General features: G+C 39.6%; 1 protein-coding gene across 1 annotated transcript in view; it reads right to left on the reverse strand.

Annotated features, from left to right (window-relative positions):
- The window catches only part of INPP4B (inositol polyphosphate-4-phosphatase type II B), an 808,823-nt gene that overhangs the window by 778,622 nt on the left and 17,815 nt on the right, over positions 1 to 12,386 (reverse strand). The gene's annotated exons all lie outside the window — the stretch shown is intronic.

A 12,386-nucleotide genomic window follows, 5' to 3' on the forward strand; every position in this document is an offset into this window, starting at 1 on the left:
AGGGGAAAAAGGATGGCAATTTTGTGTACTATGACTTTGGATTTGTGTGCTAATTTCTTTGGTGAGTTAAAGTGTGTATCAAACTTGTCTAGTAGCCATGTTTCTCTTGACATATTTTAAGGGCAAGTTATTTGCATTCTGTGAATATGATAGGTTATTTTCTTTCTTCTGACTTCTAGAAAACTTAGTACTTTTTCAGGGGAGATATAGTTACTAGATTACTTCAATAGGAATATTGATAATCTAACATCTCATTACCTGCCAGTAGAGATGCCAAAAATAAAGGTCCCATTCACTTGTTTTAGATCCTCAATCATAAGTTTGGTCATTTTCACTAAATGTATGACATAAGCTTAAAATTTTACTATAACCTTATCTGGCTTTAATTTCCCAGCAAATTGTTTTTTATTCAACTTTCAATCTAATCAATGTATGAATAGAAAGTGTCTATTATGTGCAAAGCACAGTGCTATTGGGAACCTAACAATAGAACCTCTGACCTGGAGAAATCTATAATCTAGTAGAGATATTAAGAGTGGGCATGTAAACAAATAAGCGTGATACAAAAAAGCATGTAAAAAGTGTTAGAGCCAGAAGTGCTTTGGTGCACAGCACCTGGAGATTACTTTCAGCCAGGGAACTTGAGGACAGCTCCATGGAAGAGTGGCTAGAACTTGGATTAGACCTTAAAGTCTGGGTCGAATTTTAAGAGACAGAATTGAGAAAGTAGAGCATTCTGAAAGGAGAAAATGTAAACAAGCAGAGAGAGTATGTTTGAGAAAAATCAAGTAGTTTTGTTTGGTTATAGCATAGGGCACAGTGAAGAAGTAGGAAATAAAATGCAAACTGCAGATTCTCAGAGCCATGTAACACTCAAGCTAGAAGGGATCTCAGTGAACCCTTTGCCCACTCTCTTTTTACAGTAGTAGAAAATAAAAGACCCTTTTCACATGTTCCACTTTTTGTGCACCCTCTCCTAGATACTTAACTTCTTTTTAATTTGATTATATTGCCCATTTTCCATTGACAGGCTCAAATGTAATTTCAATGCAAGTAGTTTAAGAGAGGGTTAACAAATTTATCTGGGAAATATACATATACATGAGAAACAATTACCACATCTTCCTTTTTCCAGAAGATCTAACAGCCAAAATTTGAGGATGGCAAATCCTTTCCCTAAGATTTAGTTGATTAAGTTAAGTTTGTAAATTTATTTGGCTGCACAGAGGAATGAGGCTAACACATGCTTAAATTACATAAAGCAAGTTCTTCACTTGAATGTTTAGGACAAGGCTACAAAAGAACTAATAGCATTTTTTCCAGCATTTTACTCGAGAAGTTGCCATCCTTTAGTTTTGCTCCTAGAGACATTCCCAGCTGTCCCCAAATCCCCAAGTCCCCATAGGCACTGCCCTGTCCCCTTTTTCATCCTCTGAATGCTAAACTGTTTTCTTAAACTCAAACACAAACAAGCAAAACAAATGGAAAACCTTTCCCCCTCATCTCTTGAAATGGCACAATACCCATCCTCCTGCACAGGTCTACCTCTCCGATGTTTAGGCTGCAGTGTCCTCATCTATAATAATGTTCTTTTCAACTGTTGTTTCTCCTTGGACACTCGCAGCCAGCTAAGCCTGTGTTTCCATTCACTTTGACAGGAGCTCTCTCCACTATGGTCTTCACAAACTCAACTCTCCAGCTTCTGATACACAGGAAAAATGAATAACCCAGCAAGCTCTCTCAAACAGCCAAGATAAAGCACAATGACAATTTTCATCTTTAAAAGCTCTTCAGAGCTTGCCACTGTTGCTGAAATAGCTTTTCCTTTGCAGCTACTGAAGTCTAGCAGTACCTCTTTGTCCACAGGTCTGTTGGTGCCTTTCTATGGTATCTACTGCTCCCAAAGTCATCTCCTCCACCACTGTTTTCCGGGCTTACTGTAGAACACAAATCAGTTCTCACATTACTGCTTCTAATAGTCACTTGCTTTCAAGGTCAGTCACCTCTTGTTTAGAAAAGCCAGAAATCCTTTATTTTGTGGGTTAGTCTTTGGTTCGCCTCTACACAGCAGTAGCTTGTTCTCCATCCTGTTCCTGGCAGAAAGAATCTTATACACATGAGCCAGTTCCAAGTTGTTAGCATAAGAGCTGTGCAATACTGATACAGATTTCACCCTAGCCTTCTACCCCTGTTCACTCAAAGTACCTTACTGTATATTCAGGTGTTACATGCTCCGATTATTAGCAAAGTTAATTTCCTTTTATCTGCTCTACTTGAAGCTAAGTCTTCAAGCCCAACCATCCAATTTAATAAAGTCACAAACTAATAGGTCCTTATAATAACTGGGACAAAAGACCAATGATAATTTGTTACTATTCACCAGGAGAGATGCAGTAACATCCCCCTCAGCAGACAGAAAAATCCCATTACCAACCACAGCTGTTTAGACTTCTACATGTCCACATAGAATTACCAATGCATGTATTTTTAAGGGTGGGGTAAAAATGGTTAACATTGCCTGCAGCATGAAGGAGAGACAAGTCCAGAGGCAAAGCTACATTTCCTGAAGGTAAGTGCAAACTTCAAGAAACTGAAGCTGAATGAAAGTTTTTATCCATTATAGGACTGCCACTGTTCCAACCACTCCTGCCTAGAGTACAACAAACTGACCATTCGCCACTTGGATACACTAATTCCAATCACTCATTTTTCTCAAACAAATATGAACTGGACACTTACTAGATGCTAGAGATTATGCTAAACACTAGGGAGATATTGTGAATATCAACACAATCCCAGCCCAAAAAGAGATTACAATGGATGGTGAATTAAAGTAATAATTAATTTATAAATGTAAAATGATATGGGAACAGAGAATTGGAGAACTCCAAAGTACCTCAAGTTGAAAGGACAGGCAGGGAAATGACATTGAGAAGGATGACAAGGCAAGACAAGAAGTGAAAAAACAGGAGAACTGGTCATCTCCTCTCACACCAAAGTCCTGGATTTCAGATAAATTGCAATAATATATATAATGCTGGGCCCACAAAGAATTAAAGAAAATCTCTCAGCAGTAAAAGTAAGTGAATAAAAAAATCAAGAAAGGCTAGGACAAATGTTAATACCAGAAAACCAGACCTTGGATTCCCCAAGGTAAAGCAGAATAGAATTTAAGGCCTTGGATCTGTGTCCTGGGGAGAAGATGACCCTGAGCGCCCCCCCCCCCCACCACACACACACACACACACACACACACAGAGAAATGCAATATTCAAAAGTAAAGTACTGTCTGCAAAAGGCAGACTGGAAAACTTCAACCCTCATTAACAAAGGGAATAGATGAGGAAATCTGTCTGCCTCCATCATACCTCTGAGCAGAAAAATATAAAACGATGGCCTTTTCTGAAAAACAGTATGTACAGTTATTCTTTCAGAGTCTGAATTTTAAAGGACACTGCTCATACAGAGAAGGTTGTGGAGGTCCATGGTACCTGGCAGAAATAAATGCAAATCTTCTTTGGTCCCTTAAGAATCACACAGATTAACTTTAGTCAAAATGTGCTCACATTTAAAAATGAACATAAACTCAAGAAAACAAGCCATCATGGCAAAAGTTGGCAGGAACACAAAAAAGACTCAAGACTTAAGACATTAGACCCAACAGATATAAGTATGCATGAGATGCCTAAAGAAATAAAAGATGAGATTTAAATTTGAGAAGAATAAGAATGAGACAAAATGATGGAAACAAATGTGAAGAGGAAAGGCTGCTAAATACAATGGGCTACATATCTTGTGTTAAACCCTCCGATCCCCTCTTACCACCCTTTTCTGCCATGCTCTCTCACCCTGGATTTATCTGATCTGTATTTATCATCATATGAATCATATCATGATCCCTGTCTTCTGATTGGGTTTGGCCAGCGTGGAGCACAAGCAGATCAGAGGAAGGAAGGGGACTGAGTCCAGGCATTTATAACCTTGACTCCCTATTTGAGAGATCCCCAGGTCTGACTGTGCCTCTTGACAGAAGCTCACTGCTCCTGCTCTAGACAACCTTCCCTTCTTCCAGTTTCCAGCAAACACTCCCTCTCTGACAGCTCTGTCACTGTTATTCCTGAGTTTCTGCACTCTTCCTTGTGGTTCCCCTTTACCTTAACCAGAAAGAAAGGATAGATCACAACAAAGAAATGGCAACTGGACTGACAGAAAATTCTTAGTAGTAACAATAGCAGCCAGAAAACTGTGGAACAATATCTTAAAGTGCTGAGAGAAAAACTGTAAACTTGGAATTGTTTAACACTATTATTCAATAGCAAGCCCCAAATAAAGGCAGCTTAAGACAAACAGAAAACCAAGAGTGATGACTAGCAATAGACTCATAACAATAAATACACTTAGAAAATAAAAAGCTATAGAAAAATAATTGTTAGAACAAGAGAGCTCAGTAAAGTGGCTGAATACAAGATCGATTCCCATATACCATTAAAAAATAGTTAATTTTTTAAAAGACACCATTCTAGGAGGAGGAGCAAGATGGCAGAGGAGTAGGAGACCTAAATTTTGTCTGGTCCCAAGAATTCAGCTAGATAGGGATCAAACCATCCTGAACACCTATAAACTCAACAGGAGATCGAAGAAAAGAAGAGCAACAACTCTGAACAGAAAAGCGACCACTTTCTGGAAGGTAGGACATGAAGAGAAGTGAATCTGAGGTGATATTTGGGAGGATAGACGGCGGGGGAGGGGGCCTCCGTCAGCCACTTCTGGCAAGTGATAGAGCAGCGGGTCACAAAATCAGAACTTTTAGAAGTCCTCTCCGCTGAGGGACGTCGCTCCAGTGACTAAGTGGGGGTTGGAACCCTCGCGGGACAGTGTGGTCTCGGGACACTCAGGGTCACAGAAAGACCGGGGGTGCCTGAGTGCGGCAGAGCTCCCAGGTATCGGAGCGGGTAAGCCAGCTGCAGAGACGGAGCCAAGGAGCGGGCTCTCAGCTCGTGGTTGCCAAAAACCATGATCCGCGGCACAGGCGGGCCACTGCTCTTCCAGCAGGGACCCAACAAGCAGCAGATCCAGGGAGACTCACCTGCCTCCCCCCAGAGAAGCAGCATGGGAGAGTACCACAGGGATCTGCTGGGTTTGGAGACTCCACACAGAGTCACATGCCAGAGATAGAAACGCTCGGTCACAGGCCGGGTGAGCACAGAGTGCGGCCAGAGACCAGGGAGACAGGAGTGATTGACTGCTTTTCTCTGGGGGCGCACTGAGGAGTGGGGCCCCGAGTTCTCCGCTCCTCTGGGACAGAGATTGGGAGGTGCCATTTTCACTCTAGTCCTCTAAAGCTGTATGGAAAGCTTTCAGGGAACAAAAGCTCCCAAGAGCAAACCCGAGCAGATTACTTAGCCCGGCAGGCAAGGGTGGGGCAATTCCGCCTCTGGCAAAGACATTTGGGAACCACAGTAACAGGCCCCTCCCCCAGAAGATCAGCAAGAACCGCCAGCCAAGACCAACTTTACTGATCAATGAGAACAGCAGAACTCTGGTGCTAGGGGAATACAGCACATAGAATCCATGGTATTTTTACCATGATACTTTAGTCTTTCAAAGTTAATTTTTTTAATTTTTTTTTCTTTTTTATTAAGATTTAAGATTTAAAAAAAAAAAATTTTTTTCCCTTTTTCAACCAACATCTTATCAATCCCTTTTTTAAAAAATCTTTTTTATTTTTCATTTTATATTCAAATTCTATCCCTTCATAGTAGATAGTAGTTAACCTTATTTTTGGTGTATATATATATATATATACACACATATATATGTATATATATGTTACTCTGTCTTTAAAATAATGGGACACAGTTTCTTCTAACAGACCAAAATATACCCTAAATCTCTAGTGTATGGCTTTGTTCTAGTCTCCTGCCTGATCACATTCTCTCCCTTTTTTCTTTTTTTAATTTCTCTTCTTTCTTTTTTCAAACAACTTCTTATCAATTCCTCTTATAAAATCTTTTATAATTTTCATCTTTACAGTCATATTCCATACCTTCATTGTATTTACCCTTATTTTTGTTCATATACAAGTTTTTCTTTCTTTAAAATTTTGGAAGGCACTTTCTTCAACAGACCAAAATAAGCCCAAAATCTAGTGTGTGTCACTGATCTATGCACCAGCCTGATCATATTTGATCATATTATGTCTTCTTTTGTTTTTTAATATTTTTCGTTCCTTTTTCTTTCTTTCCCTTTTTTCCGCCAGTTTCAGGTCTCTTCTGATTTGTTTAGTGTATATTATTCTGGGGTAGTTGTTACCCTGTTAGCATTTTGTTCTCTCATTCATCTATACTCCTCTGGACAAAATGACAAGACGGAAAAAAAGCACCTCAAAAAAAAGACAAGAGGCAGTACCGAGTGCCAGGGACCTAATCAGTATGGACATTAGTAAGATGCTGGAAATAGAGTTCAGAATGATGATTTTAAATATTGTAGCTAGGCTTGAAAAAAGCATGGAAGATATTAGAGAAACCCTTTCTGGGGAAATAAAAGAACTAAAATCTAACCAAGTCGAAATCAAAAAGGCTATTAATGAGCTGCAATCAAAAATGGAGACTCTAACTGCTAGGATAAATGAGGCAGAAGAGAGAATTAGTGATACAGAAGATCAAATGATGGAAAATAAAGAGGCTGAGAAAAAGAGAGATAAACAACTACTGGATCACGAGGGCAGAATTCAAGAGATAAGTGATACCATAAGATGAAACAATATAAGAATAATTGGGATCCCAGAAGAAGAAGAAAGAGAGAGAGAGGCAGAAGGTATATTGAGGCAAATTATAGCAGAGCACTTCCTTAATTTGGGGAAGGAAACGGGCATCAAAATCCAAGGAGCACAGAGAACCCCCCTCAAAATCAGTAAAAATAGGTCAACACCCCGACATCTAATAGTAAAACTCATGAGCCTCAGAGACAAAGAGAAAATCCTGAAAGCAGCTTGGGACAAGAGATCTGTAACCGACAGGGTAGAAACATTAGACTGGTAACAGACCTATCCACAGAGACCTGGAGGGCCAGAAAGGACTGGCATGATATATTCAGAGCACTAAATGAGAAAAATTGCAGCAAAGAATACTATATACAGCTAGGCTGTCATAGAAAATAGAAGGAGAGATAAAAAGCTTCCAGGACAAACAAAAACTAAAAGAATTTGCAAACACGAAACCAGCCCTACAAGAAATACTGAAAGGCATCCTCTAAGCAAAGAGAGAGCCTAAAAGTAACAGACCAGAAAGGAACAGAGACAGTATATAATAAAAGTCACCTTACAGGCAATACAATGGCACTAAATTCATATCTTTCAACAGTTACCCTGAATGTAAATGGGCTAAATGTCCCATTCAAAAGACACAGGGTATCAGATTGGATAAAAAAACAAGATCCATCGATATGCTGTCTGCAAGAGACTCATTTTAGACCCAAAGACACCCCCAGATTGAAAGTGAGGGGGTGGAAAACCATTTACCATGCTAATGGACACCAAAAGAAAGCTGGGGTGGCAATCCTTCTATCAGACAAATTAGATTTTAAAACAAACACTGTAATAAGAGGTGAGGAAGGACACTACATCCTATTTAAAGGGTCTATCCAACAAGAAGATCTAACAACTGTAAATATCTATACCCCTAATTTGGAGCAGCCAATTATATAAGCTAATTAATAACAAAAGCAAAGAAACACATCAACAACAATACAATAATAGTGGGGGACTTTAACAGCCCCCTCACTGAAATGAACACTTCATCTAAGAAAAAGATGAACAAGGAAATAAAGACTTTAAATGACACATTGGACCAATGGACTTCACAGATCTATTCAGAACATTCCATCCCAAAGCAACAGAATACACATTCTCCTCCAGTGCACATGGAACATTCTCCAAAATAGATCACATCCTAGGTCACAAATCAGGTCTCAACCAGTACCAAAAGACTGGGATTATTCCCTGCATATTTTCAGACCACAGTGCTTTGAAACTAGAACTCAATCACAAGAGGTAAGTCAGAAAGAACTCAAATACATGGAGGCGAAAGAGCATCCTACTAAAGAATGAATGGATCAACCAGGAAATTAAAGAAGAATTTTAAAAATTCATGGAAATAAATGAAAATGAAAACACAACTGTTCAAAATCTTTGGGATGCAGCAAAGGCAGTCCTGAGAGGAAAGTCTATAGCAATACAAGCCTTTCTCAAGAAACAAGAAAGGTCTCAAATACACAACCTAACCCTACGCCTAAAGGAGCTGGAGAAAGAACAGCAAATAAAGCCTAAACCCAGCAGGAGAAGAGAAGTAATAAAGATCAGAGCAGAAATCAATGAAATAGAAACCAAAAGAACAGTAGAACAGATCAACAAAACTAGGAGCAGGTTCCTTGAAAAAATTAACAAGATTGATAAACCCCTGGCCAGACTTATCAAAGAGAAAAGAGAAATGACCCTAATAAATAAAATCATGAATGAAAGAGGAGAGATCACAACCAACACCAAAGAAATATGAACAATTATAAGAACATAAGAGATACTATATGCCAGCAAATTAGACAATCTGGAAGAAATGGATGCATTCCTAGAGACGTATCAACTACCAAAACTGAACCAGGAAGAAATAAAAAACCTGAGCAGACCTATAACCACTGAGGAAATTGAAGCAGTCATCAAAAATCTCCCAACAAACAAAAGCCCAGGACCAGATGGCTTCCCAGGGGAATTCTATCAGACATTTAAAGAAGAATTAATACCTATTCTCCTGAAACTGTTCCAAAAAATAGAAATGGAAGGAAAACTTCCCAACTCGTTTTATGAGGCCACCATTACCTTGATCCCAAAACCAGACAAAGGTCCCATCAAAAAGGAGAATTACAGACCAATATCCTTGATGAACATGGATGCAAAAATTCTCACCAAAATCCTAGCCAATAGGATCCAACAGTACATTAAAAGGATTATTCACCATGACCAAGTGGGATTTATCCTTGGGCTGCAAGGTTGGTTCAACATCCGCAAATCAATCAATGTGACATAATACATTAACAAAAGAAAGAACAAGAACCATATGACCCTCTCAATAGATGCAGAAAAAGCATTTCACAAAGTACAGCATCCTTTCTTGATCAAAACTCTTCAGAGAATAGGGACAGAGGGTACTTACCTCAATATCATAAAAGCCATCTATGAAAAACCTACAGCGAATATCATTCTCAATGGGGAAAAGCTGAGAGCTTTTCCCCTAAGGTCATGAACGTGGCAGGAATGTCCACTATCACCACTGCCATTCAACATAGTACTAGAAGTCCTAGCCACAGCAATCAGACAACAAAAAGAAATCAAAGGCATCCAAATCGGCGAGGAGGAAGTCAAACTCTCACTCTTTGCAGATGATATGATACTGTATGTGGAAAACCCAAAAGACTCCACCCCAAAACTGCTAGAACTCATACAGGAATTCAGTAAAGTAGCAGGATATAAAATCAATGCACAGAAATCAGTAGCATTCCTATACACCAACAACAAGACAGAAGAGAGAGAAATCAAGGAGCCGATCCCATTTAAAATTTCATCCAAAACCATAGGATACCTAGGAATAATTTTAACCAAAGAGGCAAAGGATCTGTACTCAGAAAACTATAAAATACTCATGAAAGAAATTGAAGAAGACACAAAGAAATGGAAAAACATTCCACGCTCATGGATTGGAAGAACAAACACTGTGAAGATGTCAATGCTACTTAGAGCAATCTACACATCCAATGCAATCCCCATCAAAATACCATCCACTTTTTTCAAAGAAATGGAACAAATAATCCTAAAATTTGTATGGAACCAGAAGAGACCCCGAATAGCCAGAGGAATCTTGAGAAAGAAAAGCAAAGCTGGCGGCATCACAATTCCAGACTTCCAGCTCTATTACAAAGCTGTCATCATCAAGACAGTATGGTACTGGCACAAAAACAGACACATAGATCAATGGAACAGAATCAAGAGCCCAGAAATCAACCCTCAACTCTATGGTCAACTAATCTTTGACAAAGCAGGAAAGAATGTCCAATGGAATAAAGACCGTCTCTTCCACAAATGGTGTTGGGAAAATTGGACAGCCACATGCAGAAGAATGAAACTGGACCATTTCCTTACACCACACACAAAAATAGACTCCAAATGGTTGAAAGACCTAAATGTGAGACAGGAGTCCATCAAAATCCTAAAGGAGAACACAGGCAGCAACCTCTTCGACCTCAGCCTCAGCAACTTCTTCCTAGAAACATCGCGAAAGGCAAGGGAAGCAAGGGCAAAGATGAACTATTGGGATTTCATCAAAATAAAAAGCTTTTGCACAGGAAAGGAAACAGTCCACAAAACCAAAAGACAACCGACAGAAGGGGAGAAAATATTTGCAAATGACATATCCGATAAAGGGCTAGTATCCAAAATCTATAAAGAACTTATCAAACTCAACACCCAAAGAACAAATGATCCAATCAAGAAATGGGCAGAAGACATGAACAGACATTTGTCCAAAGAAGACATCCAAATGGCCAACAGACACATGAAAAAGTGCTCAACATCGCTCGGCATCAGGGAAATCCAAATCAAAACCTCAATGAGATACCACCTCACACCAGTCAGAATGGCTAAAATTAACACGTCAGGAAACGACAGATGTTGGTGGGGATGCGGAGAAAGGGGAACCCTCCTACACTGTTGGTGGAAATGCAAGCTGGTGCAACCACCCTGGAAAACAGTATGGAGGTTCCTCAAACAGTTGAAAATAGAGCTACCATACGATCCAGCAATTGCACTACTGGGTATTTACCCTAAAGATACAAATGTAGGGATCCGAAGGGGTACGTGCACCCCGATGTTTATAGCAGCAAGGTCCACAATAGCCAAACTGTGGAAAGAGCCAAGATGTCCATCAACAGATGAATGGATAAAGAAGAAGTGGTATATATACACAATGGAATATTATGCAGCCATCAAAAGGCATGAGATCTTGCCATTTGCAACGACGTGGATGGAACTGGAGGGTGTTATGCTGAGTGATATAAGTCAATCAGAGAAAGACATGTATCATATGACCTCACTGATATGAGGAATTCTTAATCTCAGGAAACAAACTGAGGGTTGCTGGAGTGGTGGGGGATGGGAAGGATGGGGTGGCTGGGTGATAGACATTGGCGAGGGTATGTGCTATGGTGAGCATGTGAATTGTGCAAGACTGTTGAATCACAGATCTGTACCTCTGAAACAATTAATGCAATATATGTTACAAATAAAAGAAGATAGGGGCACTTGGGTGGCTCAGTCAGTTAAGCATCTGCCTTCAGCTCAGGTCATGATCCTGGGATCCTGGGATCGAGCCCTGCATTGGGCTCCCTGCTCAGCGGGGAGCCTGACTCTTCCTCTCCCTCTGCCTGCTGCTCCCCCTGCTTGTGCTCTCTCTCTGTCAAATAAATAAATAAAATCTTAAAAAATAAATAAAAATAAATAAAAGAAGATGGCAGGAAGGGAAAAATGAACGGGGGGACATCAGAAGGGGAGCAAACCATAAGACTATGGACTCTGAGAAACAAACTGAGGGTTCTAGAGGGGAGGGGGGTGGGGGGATGGGGTGGCTGGGTGATAGACATTGGGGAGGGTATGTGCTATGGTGAGCGTTGTGAATTGTGCAAGACTGTTGAATCACAGATCTGTATCTCTGAAACAAATAATACAATATATGTTAAAAAAAAGATAGCAAGAGGGCAAAAATGAACGGGGGGACATTGGAAGGGGAACAAACCATAGTCTTATGGTTTTTGAGAAACAAAAACCATATGGACTTTGAGAAACAAACTGAGGGTTCTAGAGGGGAGGGGTGTGGGGGGATGGGTTAGCCTGGTGATGGGTATTAAAGAGGGCACGTTCTGTATGGAGCACTGGGTGTTATGCACAAACAATGAATCATGGAACACTACATCAAAAACTAATGAGGTAATGTATGGTGATTAACATAACATAATAAAAAAAAGATAGCATTTTAAATAACTACAATAAAAATAAGGTGCCTAAAAATAAAATGAACACAGGATGTAGATGACTTTTATAGAGCAAATGTTCAAATTGTGTTGAAAGACACTAAAAAGAGAGAGCTACATTATGATCATGGATACAAAATTATAATCAACATTATAGGAGGTCAAGTTTACCTAAATTGATCTAAGAATTTAGTGTAATTCCAATCAAAGTGGGATTCAGTTAGGAGAGAGGGACACAAGCATGTTTGATTACTTTTTCTTGTAATATACAGACATTTTATATACATAATAAAAAAATTTTACATTCAAAAATTAAA

The sequence above is a fragment of the Zalophus californianus genome, chromosome 2, assembly GCF_009762305.2.
Source record: "Zalophus californianus isolate mZalCal1 chromosome 2, mZalCal1.pri.v2, whole genome shotgun sequence".
NCBI lineage: Eukaryota > Metazoa > Chordata > Mammalia > Carnivora > Otariidae > Zalophus > Zalophus californianus.